Here is a 12,488-nt window from a genome sequence, read left to right on the forward strand (position 1 = left end):
TAAGAATCCAAGAATATGGTAATTTTGGACCCTTAACATTACACACAACGGTTAACCTAACTCCTACGTTGACACAAGAAGAACTTTACCTCCTCTAAACACCAACGTCTCGAGCCAACATTGCAACACAAGTGATATCCACACTTGTTGCTCTCATTTCGGTGTGGTGGCTATTCCAAGCCCTACAACTAAAGGTGTTTCATGTTTCAAGTCTTACATCAATGAACAACTAATGATAAAAAGACATAAAATGTTCTATTTATATTCTATTATAAGACAAGGCAAAATGACAACAATGTCCTTCAAGGGTGGGGTGGTCATGGAGTGCATTTGGACCCAATGAAGTGACCAAAATACCCTTAATGAAGATGACCAAATCATGACCCATTAAGTGTTTTTCAAAATCGTGAGTCCTCAAGTCTTCGATGCTCCAAGCAATCTTCCACACACGGTCTTACTTGTGCTCTAAACGGGTCTTTCTTGCATATTCTTGTGCCCTCGGGGTGACCAAGTCTTGAGCCTTTAAATGATGACCTCCAATCATGTCTTCAAAAATTAAGATGGCCATTTGACTTGTATCATCTTTCCCTTCTTGAAAGAAAAGGATTCGATCTCGAATCTAAACCTTGCAAGAACAAAAAGAAAACAAACAAGCACCACATCCTCATGACATGAGGGTTAGAGTTAGTACAATAAACAACATCAACATGCCAAGGAGGTACACACTTGAGATAACCACGCGTCCTTTGTTATAATCACGAGGGACTTAGAAAAAAAATTACAAAGGAGTTGGCGAAAGGAATCACCATCAAGGGGAGGTGTCTTAATTGAAAGTAAAGTTCACCTAACACATATAACAATATCACTCAAACAAGTGGACCGACCAACAACTATCCATCCTTCACACCTTAAGAAGTTATCGGAATCGAATGGGAGACATAACTAAGGGCTTAGGTCTCGGCCACTCTCACTTTCCTCTAGGGTGTCATCCTCGAAATTAAGCAAGCCCTCTTTATCACTATTGAAAATATCATGAACTAAAAGAGGGTTGAGAAAGGTGTTCCATAAGTCAACTTCAAATAAAGGGTTCCCATGCATGCACTTACTACTAGTTTCAAAATTTCCACTAGGAATATGACCAACATAAGAAACACATAAAGACGAAGTAGATGGCATTTCTAAGCACATATCACCTTCTCTTTTACAAGAGTTGTCCTCACATATGTACAAACCATCACGGGAAGCTAAAGGACCACAATCAAAATCATCTTCACAAAGACAATCACAACTCGAGTTTTCTAAATATTCAAGCAAATCAAGATCATCTACGCCCGGTTGATCATTTTGCTCACCCTCACTAGTTGTTGGCAATTCACATACCAACGTAGACTCACCTTATTTTCACAAGGGTCAACTAGTGTGTGAATACTCTTGTCACTTGGTAGCCTTTAAATGATGACCTCCAATCATGTTTTCAAAAATTAAGGTGGCCATTTGACTTGTATCATATCAGGAGCTAATTATCTATTTTTATTGGATGTATCGGGAGCGAATATGTCTCTCGACAGATCCAAAATCGAGATTTCAATAATTATATAAAATACCAAAATTTTATGCAATCAAGCTCCGAACTATTATGTTGTTTAAGACTTACATTTATTTTAAGACTTTTACGACGTCTATGTGAATTTTTCAAATTCTTATATCCACAAATAGTAAAATCATTAAATTTGAAATCCATGCAATCCTCTTAATATAGTATTCTAATAAACATAATAACTTATACTAAAAATGGTGTCCAATAAACAAATATAAAAAAAAAAAAAAAAAAAAAAGAAGATGCACAAATCAAGAATTCATCAACCCAAAAGGGAGGGGGGAAAAGAAGAAAAAAGTATTGTAGTTTTGAATTAAATCTATTTACAAATGACAAAGTTTCTTGCTACGTTTTTTGTCCTCTTTATTGCTATTACATCATCAGGTAAATCTCAATTATTTTTCATATATATACATATGCTTTACAAAATTACAATTATTATATGGTTTAAGTTTTTTCTCCTTTGCAAATTGTTTGAATATGCTTTCTTTTATCTGGATGTATCGAAAATAATTTCTCTATCTCTACGAGATAAAGATAAGATCTGCATATATTTTACCGTTTACACTTTGATGCAATCATACCAAAACTAATGCGTCGGATACCATTAGAACTCCGAAGTTAAGCATGCTTGAGCGAGAGTAGTACTAGGATGGGTGGCCCCCCTGGAAAGTCGTCGTGTTGCATCCCTTCTTTTGTCGAAATTTGGCTTAATTTTAGAAGGGAAGCCTTGGAGTAACCGGTAAAGTTGTTGTCATGTGACAAGGAGGTCACGAGTTCAAGCCTTGGAAACAGCCTCTGGCAGAAATGCAAGTTAAGAGATTGCGTACAATACACTCCGTCCCCAAACCCTATGCATAGCGAAATCTTTAGTGCACCGAACTGTTGTTTTTTGCACTGATTATATTGTTATTATTATTGCTCTTACTTATTATTTTCTTTTTTATTTTAGTGAATGCAGATGTGAGAATGGTATCAATGGTATATGGAGAAGAATGTTATATGGATTTTAGTGTATTTTGCAATGTTCTACATGTTGGTTGATGCTTGTAATTATACATGCTTTAATGAAGTAACCCCTCCTTATGAAACTGCGAGTTGTAAGTTTCGAGGCGATGGTTCTACGTATTGTCATTGAGTTCAAGCAATTGAAGATCATAACAACATCTGAACCTACACCTTATAATTGATGTTTTGAATCTAAGAAAATGTAGTAAGAGTTATATAAAAGATTATATATGAATGAAACATACGAAAATTATAGATTACATAGATTTTTATTTTATTTTTTTTCTCACCTTATAATCGTCATGTTGCATTTCTTGACACTTGACTTGACGATTTTGTAAAAGAATTTATAAATTGGATTTCGGAAATGAGAAAAAAAAATATTGGTTGAGTACACATTGAAGACTCTGTTGAACTTTGTTTAATTTCCATTTTGAGAGTATTTTGTCATCTTCTTCTTCTTTTTCTTTTTCAAAAAATAAGAAAATATTATTATTATTACAGCGGGGTAAAAAAAAAAAAAAAATAGACCTTGCACCGATGGTCTGTCTAAAATTAATTTATAAGATGAAAATTGTTCGAGACCTAAAAGAAGATTAAGTCTCCAATCCCTCCATCGATGTGAGACTTAACGTTCCTCACACGGCGCACTCATGCCTATTTAACTGGATCATAATATATAATATGGAGCTATGTAAATTAACAATTGAAATCAATCTGACTCTGATATAAAACAGTGAAAATTAAGTTTATGTACATTGCATAAGAGACTTGCTTTTTTTTGAGCCGATGGGATCTATTGAAAACAACTTTTCTATATATCTCCAAAAATAAGGGTCAAACTACACATAACTTATCGTTGATTTTTCGGCACATAAAATTGAACAAGGTCACAGACTATTCATCAGTCCATGTTACATTACAAAAATTGAATTAAGAGTATTATGTGTGATAAGACAAACTATTTAGCTAGAGTAAATCTTAATCCTAGGTTGCCTCCATTATTATGTCCAAAGAAGATTGGTGATTTTTGGAGAGGTTGCAAGGAGGGAGTTCCAATATTGGTGATAGCACTAGAACTAGGTAGTAAAATAAGTTATAGCTATGCAACATGTGTCTAGGCAAAGGGTGTGACTTACTGATCAATGAAGTGGGTTCTGAAAACCTAAGGTCTCAGGTTCAAACCTCAGTAGAGACAGAAAACAATAGGTGATTCTTCCTGTCTATCCTAACTTTGGTAGACAGGGTTACTTGAAATATGTTATTGGTGGGAGGTGACCAGATGTTGCTGGTGGGAAGTGACATGATGTTGCTGGTGGGTGGTGGGCCTTGGAGGAGAGAGTTGTATTGCTAGTGGGAGGTGACATAATGTTGATGGTGGGTGGTGGGCCTTGGTGATGGGCCTTGGTGAACAGAGTTATATTGCTGGTGGGAGGTGACGTGATGTTGCTGGTGGGTGATGGGCCTTGGTGGACAGAGTTACCTGATATATGTTGTTGGAGGGTGACACAATGTTGTTGGTGGGCCTTGGTGGACAAAGTTACTTGATATATGTTGCTGATGATGGGCCTTGGTAGACAGAGTTACCTGATATATGCTGCTGGTGAGTGGTGGGAGGTGACATGATGTTGCTGATGGGCCTTGGTGGACAGAAATACTTGATATATGTTGATGGTGGGAGGTGACATGATGTTGCTGGTAAGTGGTGGGCTTGGTGAACAGAGTCACCTGATATATGTTGTTGGTGGGAGGTGACGCGATGTTGCTGGTGGGTGGTAGGTCGGGCCTTAGTAAACAGAGTTACATGTTGCTGGTGAGAGTTGATAGGTATCGCGCGGATTTAATTGAGGTACAATTTCCAAGAGAAGTGTTCCTAGGGAATTTGTCCGATGTCTCGGAGTTGTAATAGGAAGCTTTCACATAACATGCCCATCTCCCGCTCGTTCCCCCACGAGACTATCAGTAGCTTCGATTGCTGGATTTCGTGCAAGTTAGATTGTGGTGCCCCCACGAGATTATTAATAGCTTCGATTATTGAATCTCGTGCAAATTAAATTGTAGTTGTATTAGCTGCAAGCGAAACGTAGACATACATGCTATTGCTTGTAAGAAAATTATTTACTTCTAAAGACTAAAAGTTTAGTCTAAAGACAATCCATGAAACTAGTCCAATATTCCACAGGACAACTTTGTACTCTTTTGGGAAAATAATTAAAAGTCATAAAAAGTATAGACTTTTTTATAAAGTTAAGAAGTAATACAATTATTTGCATATTTTTATATCCATAAATGGTAAAATCATCAAAACAAAAGCCATTTAATTGTTCTATATAAAGTATTTTAATAAATATAACAATTAGACACCAAATATTTAGTGTTCTCCTTGTCAAATAGACAAGTATAAATGGAAGGCTAAGTCAAGAGTTCATCAACCCAGAAAGAAGAAAAAAAAGTAGTATCATAGCTTACATATTAAATCATTATTTGCAAATGGCAAAGTTTCTTGGTTTATTTTTGGTTCTCTTTGTTGCTATTGTATCAGGTAGATCTCAATTTCTTTTTTATATATGCATATACGTTTTATAATATTATAATTATTATATTATTTATGTATATGTATATTTTCACACTGCTGGGAAATATTATTTATATACGATTAAAATTATGTTATTTATATATTATTAAAATTATTTGTTATGCATATATAGTATATTTTGAACTCCCTTCAGCTAGTTGGTATGTCTACAACTTTCAATTTCGAGTTCCCTTGGTGAAAATTCTTGCTCTGCCGCTATACGAGGTAGGGTAAGGTCTTATGATTTCTTCCCCAAACCCCACTTACGAGATTACACTGAGTATGTTATTATTAGGGTAGAGGGTTAGTAGGTAGGTGTACGTCTGTAATAGTAGGGAAGAGTGATTTGTTTGTATCTGTGCCTGTAGTTTCTTGTAGTCTTTTGTTCATGGTGTTTTTGTGATGTCTATGATTTCGAATGGCTAATTATTTAGAGTATTACCTTGTGGATGTCTTGTTTCCTTTATTATCTAGTGGTGTGATATCCTTTTTTGTGATTTACTTTTATGTTTTTTTGTTTGTTATACTGTTACATGTCCTGAGCCGGGTTCTATCGGAAACAACCTCTCTACTTTATTTGACTGCGTACACTCCACTTTTCGGTAATACACCAGGTATATTATTGTTGTTGTTATTGTTTTTACTTGTTATTTTATTTAGGGCACGTGATGAGGAGGAGTTCTGATGCTCCAGTGCGGAGGTGTGAGACACTGGCTATGGATGATTTTAGGCGGGGTAAAAGTAGGCCGAAGAAATATTGGAAGGAGGTGATTAGGCATGATATGAAGCAGTTACAGCTTACAGAGGACATGACCCTTGATAGGAAAGTGTGGAGGAGGCGAATTAGGGTAGAGGGTTAGGGGGTGGAAGTGTGTCGGTAACAGTAGAGGAGTGTTCTTTATTTGTGTCTGAAGTTTCTTGTTCGTGGTGTTGAGTGCTGTCTATGACTTCGGATTTATCAGTTTTAGTATTATCTTGTGGCTAGCGTTGTCCGTTTATATACATACATTTATGTTTTGTGTTTGTTATATTATTATTGGTTCTAAGTTGGGGGTTTATCGGAAACAACCTCTCTACTTCACCTAAGGTAGTGGTATGGACTGCGTACACTCTACCCTCCCCAGACCCCACTAGGTGGGAATACACTGGGTATGTGGTTATTTTATTTTAATTTTTTTTTTTTTTTTTGTGAATGCAGATAGGAGAATTGTTCAAAGGGTATATGGAACAATATTATGCCCTGTTGATATTGGTTTTAACATTTGCACCATTGAAGAATCTGATGATAAGTGTGATCAACCATGCAAAGATACTGGAGTTGTTCCTCTTGATCATGCAATTTGTTTGTTACGCAAAGATGATGCTACTACATATTGTAGATGTTTTAAAATTTGCTAAGAAGATACACATCGAGAAAAAAAATAAAAAAAGTCTAAGATTACAACAACATCTGAACTTACACCTTATCGATGTTTTTAATCCAAGAAAATGTACGTTGTACGAGTTAATTAGTCATATGAAAATCTATGTAATCTATAATTTTCATATCGTTTATTGATATACATCAAGAAAAAAAAAGTCAAAGATTACAACAACGTCTGAACTTACACCTTGTCGATGTTTTTAATACATGAAAGTGTACTTTGTATGAGTTAATTAGTTATATGAATGTCTATGTAATCTATGATTTTCATATCGTTTATTGATATACATCAAGAAAAAAAAAGGTCGAAGATTACAACAACGTCTGAACTTACACCTTGTCGGTGTTTTTTATCCAAGAAAATATACGTTGTACGAGTTAATTAGTTATATGAAAATCTATGTAATCGATGATAATTTTCATATCGTTTATTGATATACATATATAAGCCTTTGATCGAAGTGGCTATAGTCACACAAATAAGAATTACGCTTATTTTGTATATATATGATTTCTTATATATTTGTTATGTCGACTTTTATGGACTATCGTTTCAACATCATTTGATGGGCATAAAGAATCGTCTTGATAGTAACCACCAAGCTAATTTTCAAAGAACAAAAAGGCGTAGATTTGTTTTTCCTTGATCGCACGAGCTAAACAACTTTAATGAAAGAGCTAGCAAGTATTGGCTGCATAAGGCACTCCTCGATAAAGTTCTGTTCAGTCTCGTGCACTAAAGCAGTATAACAATTGACCAAACATTTAGTTAAATTCGGTCATTTATAACCAATTAGTCTTAATTTAATTCTTAATAACAATAAAACTATGATAAAGTGTTAACAAAACATTATTTGGAAGAAATACGAGTGTATCCAAGAAAATCTATGGCAGTCTGGATATATGAAATAGCTCACCCTAGGATCGAATCAACTGATACGACTAGGAAGACGCTTAGGTTTTGTTGTCTCATATATAAGGATCATCTACTCACAACAAAACTTAGTTTTTGCAAACATTAAGATCGAACTTCTCAAAAAGCAAAATCCGTCTTCGAACACAGCTCATACTGGTCTCAGCACCCCCCCCCCCCCCCCTCGAACTTGGCATTATAAAAAGGGTAAAAATGTTGGAAACACCAAGTTTGGAGATCAACACTCATGTCGCACTCTTGTTAAGCTTTTCGTCAGTACATCTGAAGGCTGATCATAAGTTGAAATGTACACGATCTTCATTAATACTTGTTGGATCTTTTCTCTTACGAAATGACAGTCTGTTTCAATATGCTTTGTTCTCTCATGATACACAAGATCTGTCGTCATTTGTAAGGCAATTTTGTTACATTGTCACTATATATGCTGATAGGTGTTGGAGTTGAATTCCAAGATCTTTGATAATTAATCAGTCCGATTAGTCAGTGGCAGAGCTATAAAGTTTGCTAAGGATGTTCAAAATTTTAGTGTATATATTTTTAAAATGTTGTTTTTGACCTATATACACACAATTATTTTCTATATGCATAATACAATTTTTTGACGAAAAATGTTCGAGTGACTATTCTTGGGTCAATGCAGCTATGTCACTGCTGTTAGCCAAGTTAGTTCTGTTACTGTTGAAGCTAAACTCCTATATTCAGCTTCTACTGAGCTTCTAGATGCTAATTTTGATTTCCAAGAAATCAAAGTTATTGACTTTCTTGACACTAAACAGGACAATAAGTTGTTAGGATGTTCAATTTATTGCTCCTTCTGTCTTAATTTATATGACATTATCTTTTTAAGTTAGTCTCCAAAAAATGATATATTTTATATTTACTAATAATTTAACTTAAACTGTCACTTTCATGCTTAATAAGATGATTTATAGTACAGAAATACCTATAACTTATTTTAGACCCTAAATTTTAAAAGTTTTTTTCATATTTCTTAAACGGCATGACTAGTCAAACATTCCTTTGAGACCTCTTTACTTAGGTAGGAGTGAACAAAATTGAACTGCAAAACGAATCAAACCGCAAATCAAGTCAAACCCAAAAAGAATTGACTAGTGGTTTCATTTGACTTGATTTGATGTTGAAAAAAAAAATTCAATTATAATTGATTTGGTTAGATTTTAACTAAAAAAAATCAAATCAAATCGAACCAACCCGATATTATATTTATACTAGTTTAAAAAATATTTAATACATAAAAATATTTATTATGATATAATTTATAAATCTTTCTGAAACTTTTTCATTATTTTTATCTTCCAACATCTTATTTCAAGTTTATACTTAGAATTTTGAATGATCCAATAAGTTTTACAATCAATATATATTAGTAACTCAAATAAAACCTAAATCAATACTAATGCTAATAAAAAATAGTCTATTAAACATTGGAAATGACATTGTTATTGGATATCTGTTCTTTAACTTTGCATAAATACATAACCTTAGTTTATTTTTTTATTTAATATTTAGTCATGTAATTGATACTTACTACACTTATTTTAGAATGCCTAATATTTTCAAATTATGATTATCTTTATTATAACTTATTAATATGAAATGTTTATTTTATATAACTTTATTATTATTGTTGTTGAATATTTTATTGCCATCATTCATTTCATACTCTGTGTTATTTTTTGAGAAACACCTAAAGATATTTGTATCTGACAAGGACTAGTAAATATTTAAAGCACAAGTTAATTATACGTTTGTATAAAGATTTTATCGAAATAAAATTCAATGTTGAAAACCTCAAATTCTATTAGTTTGATTTGGTTTGATTTATAGATTTAAAAATTCGACAAAAATAATTTAATTCGATATTTAAAAACCCGAACCAATCTGATTGTGTACACCTCTAATGTTTAGATATGAAACTCAAAAAAAAATAAAATGGATAAATAAAACAATGGACAACTAAACTATGGAACCCATGGAAAGATTGATCTATCCTCTAAATATTTGAACCATTAAAAAATATATTTGATCTATTTTTGTCACAAAAATTTTAACTTTGTATTTATTGCAATAAAAGTCTAATCTAAAGACAATTCATGAAATTAATCCCACAATCCACAGGATAACATTAGACTTTTTTGGAAAAATAATTATTAAAGTCACAAAAAGTATGAACTTGTTTGTAAATTAAACAATTAATATACATAAATGGTAAAATCATCAAATACAAAATCTATTTAACTCTTCTATAAATAGTATTCTAATAAATACAAAATTAGATACCAAAAATTTAGTGCTCATATTGTCAAATAAACAAGTATAAAAAGGCAGCCTAAATCAAGAATTCATAAAAGGAAAAAAAAATATCATAGCTTTCATAGTAAATTACTATATACAAATGGCAAAATTTCTTGGTTTATTTTTTATCCTCTTTGTTGCTATTGCATCAGGTAAATTTTAATTATTTTTACATAAACATATATATACTTTAGAATATTATTATTTTTTATTCTTCTTGTTCTTACTTATTATTTTATTTTAATTTTTGTGAATGCAGATATGGGAATTGTTCCAAAAGTATATGGAAAACTATGCATTGGTGAAGTTGGATTTAATATTTGCACCCCTACGAAAAACGAAATATGTCACAAATATTGCGATGCATTTTTAGCCGGACATAAGATTAATACGGTGACATGTATGATACGCAGCGATGGTTCTTCATATTGCGAATGTGTATACGTCTGTTAAGAAAACATACATCAAGACAAATAATTGAAGATTTGAACAACATTTGATGTTTTGAATTTTAAAAAATTGTTGTACGAGATAAATTTATAATAAATCTATGTAATATGTGGTTTTGGTACCATTTATATATATATATATTTGATCTCAAAATGATGTCAATTAACTATATTTTTTTCGCTTTATATTGAGGAAAATAGAGCAGAGTTTGACTCAAAGCGAATGAATTTAGAATTTTATATCCGTGCTCAAAAATAATTTAAGTATATCACTTCACCATTCAACACCTAAATAACAGATTTATGATTTAAAGTCAAGAATGGTTCTACTCGTTATACGTGTTATTAATTTTTCTTCGCTCACACACACAAACACACACACACACATATATTATCTTTTTTTAACCGAAAGATCTAAAGAACTCGGAAGATGTTGAACGACAAACTTTCCGTTGATGTAGGTGTTAGTGTGCGATATTCAGATCGCAATTTTACGAGATGAAATCACACATTTAAACGCAGACTAAAACTTATTTTCAACACTTTGTGACAAGGTAATAGCAACGATTAATGGTAATGATTAAAAAAACATTATCACAATATTTGAAGGTCTTATATACTTGATCATATATTAAAATTAATGTTAATGATAAAACCCTAAAAGAAGTGCACTCAAAATAGCATTACTATTATTTTTATGTCTTATAAACTGACGGCTTGAATAGATTTAACTTATATATACAGATCGAATAAAGAGTTTTAAATTTGAATAAATAATAGATATATGTAATTATGAAATAAAGTGTCACTTCAAACTTTCTATAGAGGTCTGACTATTGTTCTATATATTATCATGAGTTGACTACAAAGTTCAGTCAGGAAAATCTACAAATATGATATTAATAACTTGTTGTATTCTGAAGAAGATTGTCTGTATTTTCTTGAAATTTGTATACATGCAATATCTTCTTTAAAAGAATTGTTTTCATGAAATCTTCTTTAATTTTGTTTTATCCAGTTTATTAATTTTTCTAATAGTATCCCATATTGAGTTCATCTGAATTCAATGTGTATTCTTTTTAAAGCGACGCATTATGCATAATAATTTATTATTTTCGTAAGTACATTTAAAGGCTGATTATAAGTCAAGATGTATATGATCTTCATTAATCCATGTTGGATCTTTTCTCTTACGAAGTGACAATTTATGTCAATATGGTTTGTTCTCTCCTGTTAGCTAATAGCAAAGCTAGAAATTAAGTTAAAGGTTGCTTAAAATTTTAGTATATATATATATATACAATTATTTTTTATATGCATAATATAATTTTTTATGAAGAGTGTTCAAGTCAGCAGCACAATAAGTTGTTAAAAAAGGCAGTCTAATGCACTAAAATTTCAACTGTGTGCTCGGTTCAGGGAAGGGCTAAACCTCTTTGACCGAGTTGTGTTTTAATTAAAAAAAATTATATTTTAGATATGAAATTTGCAAAAATGTGATAATTTAAGTAGATAAATAGAATAATAAAAAATTGAGATATGAAAAAGCTGAAAAGATGATAGTTTAAGTATGTGTTATTACCCTCAAATATTTTTTTTTTCTACTTTTAATTAGAGAAGAGATCATTTCATCTCTTTAAATAACAAATTCAAACAGTCAAACTCTAATGCTAGTAATTTAGAATTTTACTCCAATCGTTTTAATTTATATGTCTTAATTAATATTTGGCAAAAATTAAATTAATTTCTATAATTATTTTACATACAAAAATATTTTCAAAATATTTAGAACAGCTAAAAATATTTATTTGATCTATTTTTTGTCACAAAAATTTTAACTTTGTACTTTGTTGCAATAAAACTTTAGTCGAAAAATAATTGTAAAAATAATTAAAGTCATAATGTTTTTGGAAAAATAAAATTGGACTTTTTTGGAAAAATAATTAAAGTCACATTTTTTTATATCCATAAATTAAAAAAAAAAAACATCAAATACAGAATCTATTTAATTCTTCTATATATAGAATTCCAATAAATACTCCTTATGTTCCTTTTTACGTGTCATGATTTTTCTTTTCTAGAGTCAAATGATATGAACTTTGATCAATATTTTAAGATTTATTTTATTATTATATTGATATTAAAAAAATTCTAACTTATAGTACCTTTTATATAGTTTTAAACAT

The 12,488-nt window shown here is 31.4% G+C and overlaps 1 long non-coding RNA gene and 1 pseudogene across 1 annotated transcript; both read left to right on the plus strand.

Annotated features, from left to right (window-relative positions):
• Positions 1 to 2,167: 2,167 nt before the first annotated feature.
• LOC124887448 lies at positions 2,168 to 2,287 on the plus strand (annotated as a pseudogene).
• Positions 2,288 to 9,846: 7,559 nt separating this feature from the next.
• LOC107842272 lies at positions 9,847 to 10,166 on the plus strand. Its single transcript, XR_001665680.1, has 2 exons — positions 9,847 to 10,005; positions 10,113 to 10,166. It is a non-coding gene; the product is annotated as an uncharacterized LOC107842272 (long non-coding RNA).
• The last annotated feature ends 2,322 nt before the right edge of the window (positions 10,167 to 12,488 follow it).

Source organism: Capsicum annuum, chromosome 9 (assembly GCF_002878395.1).
Source record: "Capsicum annuum cultivar UCD-10X-F1 chromosome 9, UCD10Xv1.1, whole genome shotgun sequence".
Taxonomy (NCBI): domain Eukaryota; kingdom Viridiplantae; phylum Streptophyta; class Magnoliopsida; order Solanales; family Solanaceae; genus Capsicum; species Capsicum annuum.